Source organism: Phalacrocorax aristotelis, chromosome 15 (assembly GCF_949628215.1).
Source record: "Phalacrocorax aristotelis chromosome 15, bGulAri2.1, whole genome shotgun sequence".
NCBI classification, from domain to species: Eukaryota; Metazoa; Chordata; class Aves; order Suliformes; family Phalacrocoracidae; genus Phalacrocorax; species Phalacrocorax aristotelis.
This window is the reverse complement of record NC_134290.1, coordinates 1,692,242-1,705,717: the sequence shown is the minus strand read 5'-3', so window position 1 is coordinate 1,705,717 and position 13,476 is coordinate 1,692,242. Positions and strand designations below refer to the sequence as shown.

The 13,476-nt window shown below is 43.0% G+C and overlaps 1 long non-coding RNA gene across 1 annotated transcript; it reads right to left on the bottom strand.

Annotated features, from left to right (window-relative positions):
* Nucleotides 1-5,083: 5,083 nt before the first annotated feature.
* Nucleotides 5,084-12,312, bottom strand: LOC142064933 (uncharacterized). Its single transcript, XR_012663240.1, has 3 exons — nt 11,049-12,312; nt 8,733-8,923; nt 5,084-6,566 (listed from the first exon to the last, which is right to left on the bottom strand). It is a non-coding gene; the product is annotated as an uncharacterized LOC142064933 (long non-coding RNA).
* Nucleotides 12,313-13,476: the final 1,164 nt, after the last annotated feature.

The window sequence follows — 13,476 nt, the reverse complement described above, 5'->3', positions numbered from 1 at the left end:
AATAGGAAAGCATATTACACAACAGTAGAGGACAGCATGTGTTAAAGAAAATATTTACTATGAATACATATGTCTTTGTATCTAGGTAACTGTGGCCTTTATCTTGAAGCATATTAGCATACATTACAATTATTGAATTTTATGTTAAACTGCATGTCTTCAAGTTGTGGGTTCTCTTAACTGGCTTTGAATTCAAAGCCACGTGCCAGCAGGGACCCTGCTGCGTGAATGCTTACCCTGTTCTCATTCTACCTCTGCCCTGTTCTTAAACCAATTTGTGTGTCTGGAGCTGCGCTGTGGTTAAATGGCTCTTTGGCTCCTGTCACTCTGTAGGCTTCTTCTCATAGCTTAAATGCTTCTTATTTGGCTATTCATCTTTTCTTTTTCTTCCCTCTATTTCTCTTTTCCTACCTCTTCCTCATTAGATAGACAACTGGCTCTGCAGTATACAACGGGTATGCAGTTAGATGAGTATAAAGTCTCAGCACATGGTAAAGGTCATTTGGTAGATCCATAGTTTTTTTTGGTGTTCTCTCTTTTGGCTGTCCTGCATCACTGTGCTATGAGCCCAGAGGTATATTTGCCCTTTTTACAGTGTTTATTATCTTCATATAGAAGCTGTACTATAAATAATTCTTGCCTTCGGTTTTGGCAACCAACTAAAGGGGAAGTCTAGCCTGCATAAACCAAACGGTGCTGCAATGAACTTTTTTTTTCTCAAAGCCCAGTTATAAGACTGCATAGATTTGTGCATATGAGACTTACCTTCAGCTCATAATCTCATAAACTGGACTGGAGGTGGTCTCTGCACAGTAGCCCCAAGACTGCCTAGCTGCCACATTATTTTCCTGAATCTCACTTTTGTTTTGGGAAAAGTAGACCTCTGGCTCTTATGGTTGTAAATAAGCCTCTGAAACATCAACAAAATGTAGCTGGTGCAGAGATACCTGTACTGGTCTTGAGAGAAAGAGACCGTATTTCAGGGGCACGGAGTGTTGTGGGTTTTTTTGGTTTGTTTTTTTTTTTTTTGTTGTTGTTGTTTTTGAGTGGTAAACTAAGATATGCAGTGATTATAACTATAATGTCAACTTTGCTCCTTGTCTCTTTCTTCAGCAAATTTTACACGGTAGATAAAATGGTTCTTAGAGCTGTTGGTTTATCCTTTCAGTAGTTGCCTTGTCTTCCCTTTGGCACCTTAGGCACCCATTAGTACACTGTACATAGTGCAGCCGGCTCCCCTGCATGTCTCACTGCCTCCCCTTTGCCTGAGGCTTGCGACATTCTTGAGCAGACCCCTGGAAGGGGATCCCAAGGATGGATGCTATGGCCAGAGAGCGCATGAGGAGGTGTGTCCAGGTTTGGCTCCATGAACCCAGAACCGAGAGGGCCAGGAGGGGGAACCAAGAGTGTGCATACATGTCAGAGACTGAAAGGATTTACCTCTCTGCATTTCCAATTGCTTGTTTCCTATCTGGGGAAAATCCCTTTTGACAGCCCAGGCGGTGAGCTTCTAATTCCTGTCTCTGGCTCATTTTTCACTTCAATCCCTTAGTGAACGGATTTTAATGCTTGATGGATTCAAACAAAATTATTTCCGTTCCTGTGGCTTTGCAAAAGCCTCTAGGGTGTGTGTGTGCCTGTGTGCAGGGGAGGAGGGATGGGGCTTGTTTTCGTTACACTCCAGTAAACCTCCTCTCCAAGGGAAATATATTTCATTTCTTCATTTAGGGCTTTCTTGCTGATGATTCCTCCCATGCTATCCTCCTGGCTCTTGGGTCACCGGAGGACCTCTAAAAGAATTGCTCTTCCAAGGGGTACAAGGTGCAATGTTCCAGATCTGTTTCTGCTGCAAGTGGGGATTCAAATCATAGGACCAGGCTGAGCTTCCAGCAGTAGCACTGGATGGGGCGAATAACTGTAGGAAAACTTTCAGACTCCCCAGCTCTAGCTGGGAGTGAGACAACACCACAGACTGAGAGATGGGGTTGGTGACTGAAGCGTTGTCTGGGTAATCAAACATCTTGTTTGAACATGTGTATAATTCACCATACTGCTATTGTAATGGACAAGTATTGCTTTTTATTACAGTTCCCAGCCTCTCCTACCAGCAGAAATCACTGTAGGGAACGGTGCAAGGGCTCTGCTTGCATAATATTCAGTAATCGGTAAGAATTTCAGCTGCTCAGCCACCACGCGTTTCTGCTGGGCTTCTTCCACAGAGTTGCTGTGTCTGGGAGGCTAAACTATTTAAATGCTCAATATCCCCTTCTATCAAAGCTGAATCTTCACCATAATAAAAATTAACAAAGCAATCATTATATGATACATGGCTCTAATAAATACTTACAGCCAGCATGCTAAAGGTCCTCATTAGTCTCTGAAGGATTTAGAGTGTTGCATGATGTTGACGATGTATCTCAATGTACAAAACCACTGTTGTTAGGATGTGGTAAGCCCACTTGGTGATACCATATCTAGATTAAGTTGTTTCAACTTATTATAACTGCTGCCAAGCTGTCACTTGCTCAGGCAAGAAAAAAATCTTGAGCCTGGAGTTGGAAATGTACTGCATGTTCCTTTTCAGCATACGCCTGTCTTCTAGGACAACCTCCTATGTCCACAGCCTCCAGTGACTACTTGTTTAGAACTATTGATTTTCATCCTAAATATGTACTGCGTCATGCTTGTAAGCTGGTGGACCCAGGGACTCCCAGGTGTAGCTTGTGAGCTTGCCCTATTTTATCTATCTATATATTATTGCAAACCCTTAGTTCCTCTAACTTCAGCTTTTTTCAGTATAAGTATTCTAATTCTAATTTTTCTTTTGTTAAATGCATAGTCTCCAGATAAGAAGCCCTATTGTATTAATGTGGTTTTCTAACATGTTGCATCAGATACTATTAGCTTGCATTATAAATACTCAAAAGTATACATAAAGCATATCTTTAAGTTTTAGTTGTAAATATGGTAATAGCATTTCAGGAATTATTTACTTTATCTAGTTAACATATTATTGCTTGTAATTGTATGTTTATTTCAACATTGTCAATAATCCCTAAGCTTTTGAGCCAGGGACAATAAATTGAAGTGTTAATTAACTTCGGAACTTCATTAACAAAATCATGCTAAGTCTGTTAGGTAGAAGAGGACACTCATTTATAAACCAGTAGATACTGTCTAGCCTGAAAGCTTCAACTACTTATTACAGCAACAGTACAGGCAAGTCTCTTTACAATACCTTCAGATTGTAAAAAATTGTATCTAATTGACATTTGCTGAAGGATCAATAAGAAATCTAATTAAATGTGAGTAAAAAGGGAGTTCTTAAATTTCTATCTTGTCTTTCTGCTGGAAAACATGGAGATTTTACCGCAGAAGTAACGATTCATTAACCTTGTGGTTTGTCACTGCAGAAAAGAAGTAGACAAATATTTGGAAAATGTGTTTTTTAAATACTCTTTTGTTTCAGCCAATGTTCTGGATTGCTTGTGTGCTATTAATAATGTTTATTAATATTTTGGTTGAACATTTTCCTCAGTCACCAGGGTTCCTTTTGCCAAAGGCACAAGTTGTGAATCCAGCTGGATACTCATTGGATTTACTTGCTGCAGATCAAATTATCTAATATTAAATACATATTAGCACCTGATTGCACTAGTTTTATCAACAGCATTTGCCAATAACTGAAACTTATTTTAACAGTGGTTTCCACCACATTGTTGGAGTGAATATAATGGAGACTAGAAGTTACCTATAGTGACAGAATACAGCATCAGTACCACCGGGAAAGCATTGTGTTAGGGGTTTTTGATTTATTTATTGTCTCTTTTACATAGTTGGTGACTCTGAGACCGATAAGCCTTTCCTGCACTGGAAATGCTTAGAGATCTGGCTGGTGTCTTTCAACTGGAAAATCATTATCAAGCTTTTCTCTAAATTCCCTGTTGCGCTAACCTTCCCGTTTGTGCTGCTGGTTGCTCAAGTCTAGGGCTCACTGTGTGTTCGGCACCGTAAACAAAACTCTTAGCCACTACCCTTAAATGTTTTGCAGTCTTCTATTTACTTATATATCTAGTCTCTATAATCCTTTAATGGTGACAGGCTTATCAGTGTAATCTATGAATTTTACCTGGATGTCCCTTGCTCTCCCTGTTTGTTTTTTATTGGACATAAGACTGCTTCTAGCATCATACTCATTTGTGTGCCATTGTCCATTTTAATAGATGTGTAATTTCCTTTCAAGCTGATAGCATATTCATTTATCACTGCAACACTGAACTTTCCTCCTATGAACAGTTTACCTGAGGTAGCAATGCTCTGCTGCCGCTTGCAAAATTTACGAAGCTGTCTGATCCATGATATTTCTTCCATCTGCTGCCACATGCTGAGTATTTTCTTGGTCTGTCCTGGTTGTTGTAGCACATGTGTGATTCTACATGATTTTATCTTTGAGCATAATATGCTTTTCTTTCTTGGAGCCCTTGCTTGGGGTATTTTGTGGTTTCATTGTGTTTAAATCTGACTTGCACTTAATTCTGGACTGGATGGCTGCCATAGATTTGTTCTTTTACCTTCTATCAGTCCTGAAACTTTTGAGGGAAAACCAGCTCCCTACCAAGAGGCCAGACCATAATTTGAATTTTCAGCGGAAGTCTCGGGAGAGGCACCCCTTAGTAATCTTTGAAGAGGTAAGAATCAGCCAGGCACAGGCATTTCTTCAGTTTCACTTTCCTTTTTAAAATTTGCCTAAAAAAACATCTTTTACACTTCATTATTACGTGAAGTGCAACATCTCATAATATATATGGATTTCTAAGAGGTTTTCACTGCCAGAATTGACTGGAACCTCTTAAGCATTTCAAAAGCATCAAAATCGAGTATTAAGAGTAATAGAGCTTTTGATTGTCTTCCTTTTTACTGACCTTTTAGCTTTCAGATAAACAAGGATTTCTAGCACACACACATGCAATTTAGTATTTTCCCAATTGCTTTTGCTGTTTCCAGATTTCAGCTCTTCTGGGCATCTTGGTAGCTGCTTCTTTTCCACTCAAGTTACACTCTTTGGCATCTTTTTACTCCTGATACCATATGGCATTCCTTAATGCCTCTGCACCCAAACTGCTTTAAAAGACATTCCTTATTAATGACACATTTCCAGCTGTCTCTGCTTAGAATGAAGGCTTTTGCCACGTCCCTGTTCCTGAGCCTGGGCAACTAAACCACTTTTGGATAATTACAGTTGCCAGGGCTGTGGCTTGGGAGGGAATACGCTCCAGGCATGGTCCCTGCAATAGAAGGTATGGTGTGGGAATGGTGTCTTTGCAGAGGGGTTTTTACAAAAGGAGGATACCTCATAAGAAGTCTATTCAGAATGCAGTCAATACTATTTGCCTGATTACAGCATATTACAAAATAATATTTCTGTACAACAGAATGAAACCATCAGAGTCATTGTTCCCATGAGAATCATGGGGAAACGGCCTGAGCTTTTAAAGGAAATACCCTTTAGGGAACTTCCTTGAAGAGGTTGTTTTTGAAAAAAAGAATCAACCTCCAGAAAATAAATCTAATAAAACGCAGCTTGTTTATGTAGCATTGAGCCCTGTGAGCTTTGGTGCGAACTCCTCTTGGCCAGTGCACATGTGTAAGGAGCTGACACCACCGCTGAATGCCAAACTCCGTTCTCACAGGCTCTTCCCAGGAAACCCAGTACAGCTGCATACACGTAAATAAGCAGATGTTTTTCCCCATGTGTGGGGACGCCTGCTGTCAGAGGGCACATGAAGCTCTAGGCTGCACCCCAAGTTTGTTTTTGCTGCTGTGGATTGCAATCTCTGCACAAGTTGTTGTTGCTGCTGCTGCTATTATTGTTGTTGTTGTTGTTATTATGTGATGCTGCATATCTGTTCCCCTCCATCCAAGATGCTGTTTCAGCCACAGCCTTTTCTTTGATCACAGCCAAGAAGATGGCTTTGACACTGTATGTATTCCCCTAGCCCACCGCAAAGTCCTAATCCTTCTAATAGCTGGAGGTTTTCAGTTTAAATCTTTTATTAATATTCCATCTTAATTGTAAAGCGCTTCAGTGGTATCTAAAACCCTGTCTTACATAACAGCCTTATCCACACTTGAGTCCTTCAGAGCTGGAGTGTCAGGAGAAACGTCTGTTTGATCTGCCTAGTCTGTCATTAGCCCTCATGCCTTTAATGTACGTACCCATTAGAAATTAACAATACATTTCAAATGTCTAAGCTCAACCAATGTATATTTTTAAATATTTGTTGTTATTTAAAAATGAGAAACAGTATGACTTGCTGTCATGTACAGATTTAAGTGATGTAGTTAGCAAAGTCTCCATAAAGTCTTCTAGGAGCCTTGTTTGCAGCTCTAAATCACCTGGAAAGTGAAGGAAGATATAGGCAATGGAGACAACTAAGATATTTCGTAACATGACAGTGCTGATAAGATCCTACTACGTATTAGCTTTTTTTGAGCAGGGTAAATAGATGAAAGCACTTGGAAACTGGAACTACTTGTGTCCTCACCGTGAATATCCCAGAAAGTCACTGAAAAAGAAGAAAGGAGAGGTGTTATTGCTGAACAATAATAAACCTTTATGAAGTATGGTTCTTAAGATTTTAATTCGTTGCAGATGATTATCCCTTTTCCTCTTATACTGCTTCAGCTATTTCAGGCAATTGCCAGCTTTTCCCCAATGTTTATATACTTTAAGAAAGACTAAGAGTGAGTCTTAAAATTAACAAACCGGCATGTTTTCTTGTCTTAAGGAGATTTTCTTCCAGAGATTTGTTCAGCTCAGACACATATTGTTCAGACTGAACAAAGCCCAAAGAGTAAACAGAGAGCCTTCCTGGTAAACTAATGCAGGAAACAAACTTAATAGAGTTTGATGTTATTAATAAGCAGATAAAGGAGAGATGTAAACTTGAGCTTCAGGCAGCAGATATGAACCTCTCCTTAAATCCCACTTCAAAAGATAAAGAATGTACCAGCACGTGTCTGCAGTTTGCATTTAGAAGTCACATCCAGAAGCCAAAGATTTCTGTTTTCCCCAGCTTCTGTACATGCTGCGTTAAATGATTTTTAGAAGCCTGCACTTTCTACTTTGTATCTGAACAGAAATTATTAAATCCAAAGAGCTGAGAACACCTTTGGAAAGCAGGCGTTACTGTCTGTGCTTCCCATGGAAAGAAACTAAGGCATAGTGCAAAAAGCTGAAATCCCCATAGGTACTCTTCACTGTGGTGGAAGATGTCGGAATTTAGCATTCAGCAATTCAAACAAAATCACAGGCAGTCGGGGTTAGCGTTAGCTCTCATTTTGACACACAGCTCCCTGCTTATACACTAGTGCATGCTGCCGCCTGAAAACTGCAAAGCTGATTTTTGCTACTGTGTGAGATAAAACTACTCATTCTATATGAGTTAATTTGATCCTTTAATAACTATGAAATAGAAATGCTTCTCTAGATGGTTAACAAGATTTGCTGGAAATTACTGAAAACCTACATTATTGAATGTAACTTCGTAATTGTACTAATGAGATGTTGTTAGATCGACTACCAAAATATAGCACCCTTCTGAAATGATGCATAAAAAGCATTTTGCAACTAACTTATTTGTAGAATTGGCAAACAACTTTATCTGAAATGGAAGGGTAATTTAGGCAGACTGTAACTACCTAAGCTGTAATTTGTTCAGGACATGAGGTCTTTTGTTAAATTTTTGGAAAAAAAAATTCAGAGCTCCAAGTTTATGAATTTCTCATGACAATGACACTGGTAGCAGCATCTTGCTCCCTCTCCCTCTGCTAGCTGCCAACTCAGCAGGGAGGTGGGCTTGCACAGGATTTTTGAGCAGCTCTGCTCCTGAAACAAGGTGTCTTTCCTCTGCTGGCCACATGGTCCTGACCCTCTTCTCTTGTGTCAGTACCAGGGCTACAATTTTTCATCTGAAAGGGCCTACTGGCTGCTAATAGAAACCTGACCATATTTTGCAGCTCATACAGCTTCCCTTCTGGTTACAAGCCAGATGTGCCAAATCCTGTCTCTTCCTGAAGCTATCTTGTACCAGAACTGTGCTGTTTATGCACCAGTATCTGTGTTCATCAAAGAAGGTATTAGAGAGAGTTCTATCAAAAGAGAACAGCTGCCCTGGAGATAATGAGTGATTCACTCCAGCCAATCCCAAATGAATTTGAACTCACTGTAGTTATTTCATACTCTTGCCTCTTTGTTGTATAACTGAGGTTATGTTGTATAACTGAGTTGTCTCATTACAGTACCTCCTATTTTAGTTGGTGGTAGTGAAAGGGTCAAAGGATGAAAAGCAGCAACTACTTATAATCTGATTTCCCAGATGCATCAGTAGTGGCAGAATAAAATATGAGGACTGACCTATCATAATCTTGATACACCTTAACACCCTTACCATTGGAAGGTAACCCTCTCCCCCAGTAAACACAAGAGGTTTTCTTTGCCAGGAGCCTGGTCAGAGATGTGGCTGCCAGGCGATGAGCAAACAATAGCTATTTATTCAGCCTTGTCCCTAAACTACTTCCAACCCAGACCTCAAGTGTGTGGCCTTCAGTGCTGCTCTCTTTCCCTCCCATTCCCTGAACTAATTCTTTAGGCACTTGATAAATAACCCTTTTTTTTTTAAACTGGCAAAGATTAAATGTTCCTAGTCAGAAAAAAAATGCAGGCTTTTTACCTGATAATCAGGGATCCTCTTTAATGCAGCTGAAGAGTCCACCTGTCTCTCTGAAAAGCAGCTATAATCCTGTGGCCCAGATCATATTTCAGAAAGAGATCACTCCATCACATACGTAGTTTATTGTGACTGTAAAACATCTGCATGGGCTTGTGAAAAGCTTTGCTCATATCTAGGAGAGCTCAGGTCATCTGAAAGTGGAAAATTATGGAGTTATTTGATTTCCTCCTTCCTATATTCATTGCTGCTCTCAATGTAAGCCAAAGACAAGCCAACCCATTGAGCATTCCTTTGCTATTGCTCTTTGGCACATTACCATTTTGTGCTTTAAGACCGTGTCAAATGGAGAGAGGCACCACTGTCACCATTAAAACCACGTCAGTCTTGCTCCAGTCATTTTCGAAGTTTTTTTTTTCTAAAACCTGGATTTAGACCTCCACTTTAACATGCTTCCTGCCTGCCTTGTGGTTCACCTCCACTGGCACAGCAGTGCCTTCTTACATAGATGTGACTGTGAAGTTGATTGTAGTTTGGCAACAGAGACATCTGATACAAAAGAGGTGACATTTGCCAGCTGTGGGCTCTAAAACTGCAAAGCTGAGCCAGCTATATCAGCTTAATTAATTGCATTTCTAGCTGTGTGAAAGACTATGAGTCTCAAAAAGGGTGTGTGGGAAGGAGGTAGCATGAAGTGTAATTCTAGGAAAATTATTTACTTTTTTTTTCCCCTCACACCTCAAGTAGGTTGGGTCTCTTCTCTGGAGTCTAGCTAGACTGCAGATGGTAGCTCAGGGTGCTCAGCCATATCTGTCCTGTCAGTCAGCAGAGTTTCTGTGGCATCTTCTTTCATGTTATTTGGTTTAACAAGCTAAGAAAGGGTTGGGGCTCTTCTCTGTTGTGAAGTGTGGTCTCCTGCTCTGACTGGCCTCTCACGTGCCAACAAGATGGAGCTGCAGAGTTAAGCCAAGGTCTGTGCCCTCACAGAGCATCGTTGTGAAGAGGTTTATTGCTTCCCTTTGGAAACCTTCCCCTCTTCCACACTGATGATTGCTCTTACCTGTTTTTCCCACTTGCAGCTCCATGGGCACAACTTGGCCCTCTGGCCAGCCCTGTGTATTTAATGTATAGGGAGCTTCACCTTTGGCCCTACGCATTTTCTTCTCCCCCTTATCTCTCTGCCATCTTGCTTTCTTCCAGCTGTGGTTTTCCTGTAGTTCATCCGTTCCTCCTCTTGTGAACTGTTATTTTTGTTCCATTGCTCTTCATCTTCCTTTCCCATTCCAGTAGGCTTATTACAGGATCACAGTGCAGCCTTTCCCCAATCCGATTCTATTTGACTGTAGAAAACAGTGACTTCCAATCCATCTGCTGCTCTCATCCTGACAAATACAAAGGGAAGTTCTCCATTTGCAATCAGGATGCAAGTAACCAGGGTGGATTTGAGCACGGAGATTACAGCCAGAACAATAATGCCTTTGTAATGCTGTCGGGATTATTCCTCTCCCGTGGAGTAAAACCTGAAGAGCAATACCAAGTCTTCAAGCAAACAGAATCTCCAGCTGTTAGTACTTTCGCTTCCTTTGGAGGCAGACACATGCCTGTCCAAATACAATAAGCTGGAAGTCCAGTACTTGGCATCTTTTTGACTATTGAAACATGCCATGTTTCTGAAACCCTTTAAAAGCAATAGAAGGATAGTGAAGGGAAAGGTAAGCCCATAAATGAGGGCTAGACAGTTCATCTATGTTACAGGACATATTCCTGATCAGTATCCTGATTCTTAGCCCAGTCCAGCTTAGATTTTATTGTGCTTTGGCAGATTGTTTGTATGATATCATACTTACCCTAGACAATGATGTTCTTGCAAATGCAGGTGAGAGAAATAATAAAGACTGAGAAACTATCACCAAGAGAACTACTCCAAAACATTACAGACTCTGTGCCTTTCTGTCAATAGCTTGCTGGAGACTTTTTTTTTGTGGGCAGTTCTCTCTCATTTCATGCTCAAACTCCTTTTCTGGGCTGTTGCCTTTAACTGAAATTGAAATACACTGTTCCAAGTTCAGGGCAGGCAATGCAGCCCCTGTTTGTTTGAGCAGTGTTCTGAATTAAAAAAAAATATTTCTCTACACAAGCAAAGCAAAAAAAAATTATAACTAACCCTTCCCCCAAAAATGCTCATGCATTTGCTCATGTGCATGCTTTTTAATAGTGCTTTTAAAGAAAGACAGGATTTTACACTTGCAGGCAGTGCCATATTTGTCATTGCAAGCTGGAATTGGATCCACCTTCCCCTGCCAGCCCTAGGCTACTCACTTGCTCCAGTATCCCCCGGGTTTGGGGAGGACAGCGCAGCTCCCCTCTGGCTTGGCCTCTGACTGAATCACACGGGTACTTTTGACCTAGCTCTGTCTCCAGAAGCAGTGAGCATGCACATTACATAATATAATCGTTGTGTCTTGAGGATTCAGGCTTGTCCTCTTTCGTGCTGCCAGATGGAAGAGGAGCCACGCTTTCTCTGGAGAGATGTCCCCGTGCATCTCGCCGCTCAGCCATGCTGGAATAACGTGCTTCTCTCTACAGCCAGGCACTGTTGTTCCCTGTCATTTGGCTCCAGAATAGCTAGCTCTTTAGTATGCAACGGATGCTATGCAGCCACTGTGATCCCAAGATTAATTTGTCTAGAAAAGGATATACATGAAGAACCTCCAAAATGAATTTGTGCGGAGGATGCACTCCAGGTTCTTTGAAAAGCCAGGGTTTGTTTCCAGCTGAAACTCAAACACAGGCGTCCTAGACAGCCAGGTTTCTCTTTTTTGGCTCTTATGCTGTCCTACTTCACAGTTTTTTCAGCTGCTGCTGCTGTTTTGTTGCTTGGTTCTGCATTGTTACTGCCTCTGTTAGCCAAGCCACTTCTTGCCTTGATCCCTGACGTGCTCTCCAAAGTCATGAATCACACCTGCACTAGTGAGTCCCTTCTCACTAATGAGGCATCTGCTCCAAATTCTGCAGTGCTCAGCTGACTGAGGCACGGAGCTACAACCCACCTGTAGACAGCAGTGTCACTACAGCCCTCAGGAATAGCTCAAAAGACCCCAAGGAGGGTGAGGGCAGCATTAGTCATGCCAGGCGGAAATCTTAACTGTGTGAACTTCCTCACAGCAAATGCCTTGTCAGCAGCAGCTGCAACTCCAGAAATGGCAGCTTCTTGAGAAGCAATGTTACATCCTGATGGAATTAATTTCCTCGGAACAGAGAGGTATTGAGAAATGTTCATTTCGGCCTCCTGCTACCTCTGAGTCCTGGCAGAAGGTCCCCTTCAGAGCCATGGCTCCAGCAATGCAGCTGCAGCAGGGAAAGCCAGGGCTTGTCTTCACCCAGCCAGGAGCAGCTTCTGGAAACAGCCCCTTCTGGAAAAAATAAAAAACCAAACCAACCCAGAAAGGTAATTTGGAGCTGAAACAATGCTGCAGGTATGAATGGGAAATTGTTCTTGACAGACATCCCCACCACAAACCCCTTCAATAGCCCATTTAGTCACCAAGACAGCGGCTGTCAAGCATCCAAAGCAGGAAAGAGGCAGAGGATGGACAGAGGGCACCTTGTGCCGGAATTGCACATGGCTGCTGTGCATCTGGTGCCAATCACGCAGCTGACAGGACAGAGCACACCGAGCCAGGGCTGCAGCATAATTCTCTTTCTGTGGCAGCTTTGCCATGCGTGACTGTAGCACTGGGGGCACAGCAGCATGGACTGCAACAGGACCCCAGGCTGCAGGGAGAAGTTGCACTTGGGCTGTTCCAGAGAAGACTCTGTCATCACATAGTAACTGCTGTGCATGTGCCAGCGAGAGCAGAGCTAGCATGAGTAAGCTTATTATGCGATAATCACACCTTCGTCTTTCTGGGTACATAAACTGCTGAGGTATCCAAGTCTGGCAGCAAGGCACAATCACTGTCTGAAGATAAGCAAGAAGGAGCCGGGTCCTTTCCTCATTGGGAACCTATGTCTGATTTGACACCATTATCTTTTACTGTTTTTAAACAGAACATCATTAGGGAACCACCTGTTGCCACTTAATCACCCGTGTTTGATTACAAATATGCTAAGCAATCGGGTTTTTAAGGTACAAATTCCTTCCTTTTTATAACCGTTTATGATGTGCCCTAATGAAGCCTCTCTGTCGGTTTCAGAGGCTTGATCGAGTCTTCCCCTGTGGGCCATATGAGGCAGGCAGAGGCCGAGCGCCCAGCTTCCTCTCCTGAACTTTGGGAAATCTGGGGTTTAGATCAAGGATTTGAATCACCTTGGTTATAATTATAAGAGCCGGTATATCCACCGTGGTCCTGTTTGGGCAGGCTGAGCACCCAGGCGAACCCCAGCCCCACAGGGCGCTGGGTCCCAGTGCCGGAGCGGAGGGGCCTTATGGGGGGACGGAGGGCGGTCACCCCGCGGGGCAGGGGGGCTCGCCTTCCCGGCTCTGCCCTCGGGGACACTACGCTCCTTCCCCGAGAGACCACCGGGAGCTTCGGGGGTCAGGTTCCCCCGCCCTCCGGGGACGAGGCTCCGGCAGCACCGGCCCGCGGCCGCGCCGGGACAGGGGCTGTGGCCCTGCCCGTTCCTCCTTCCCCACCCTGTCCGGGGCCGCCGGGCCCTGCCCGTTCGCCCGCCCGCCGCGCTGCGGGAGCGCCGCCCGCCGCCACCCGCACCCCCGCGGCGGCGCCGCTCCGGCCTGAGCCGGCCC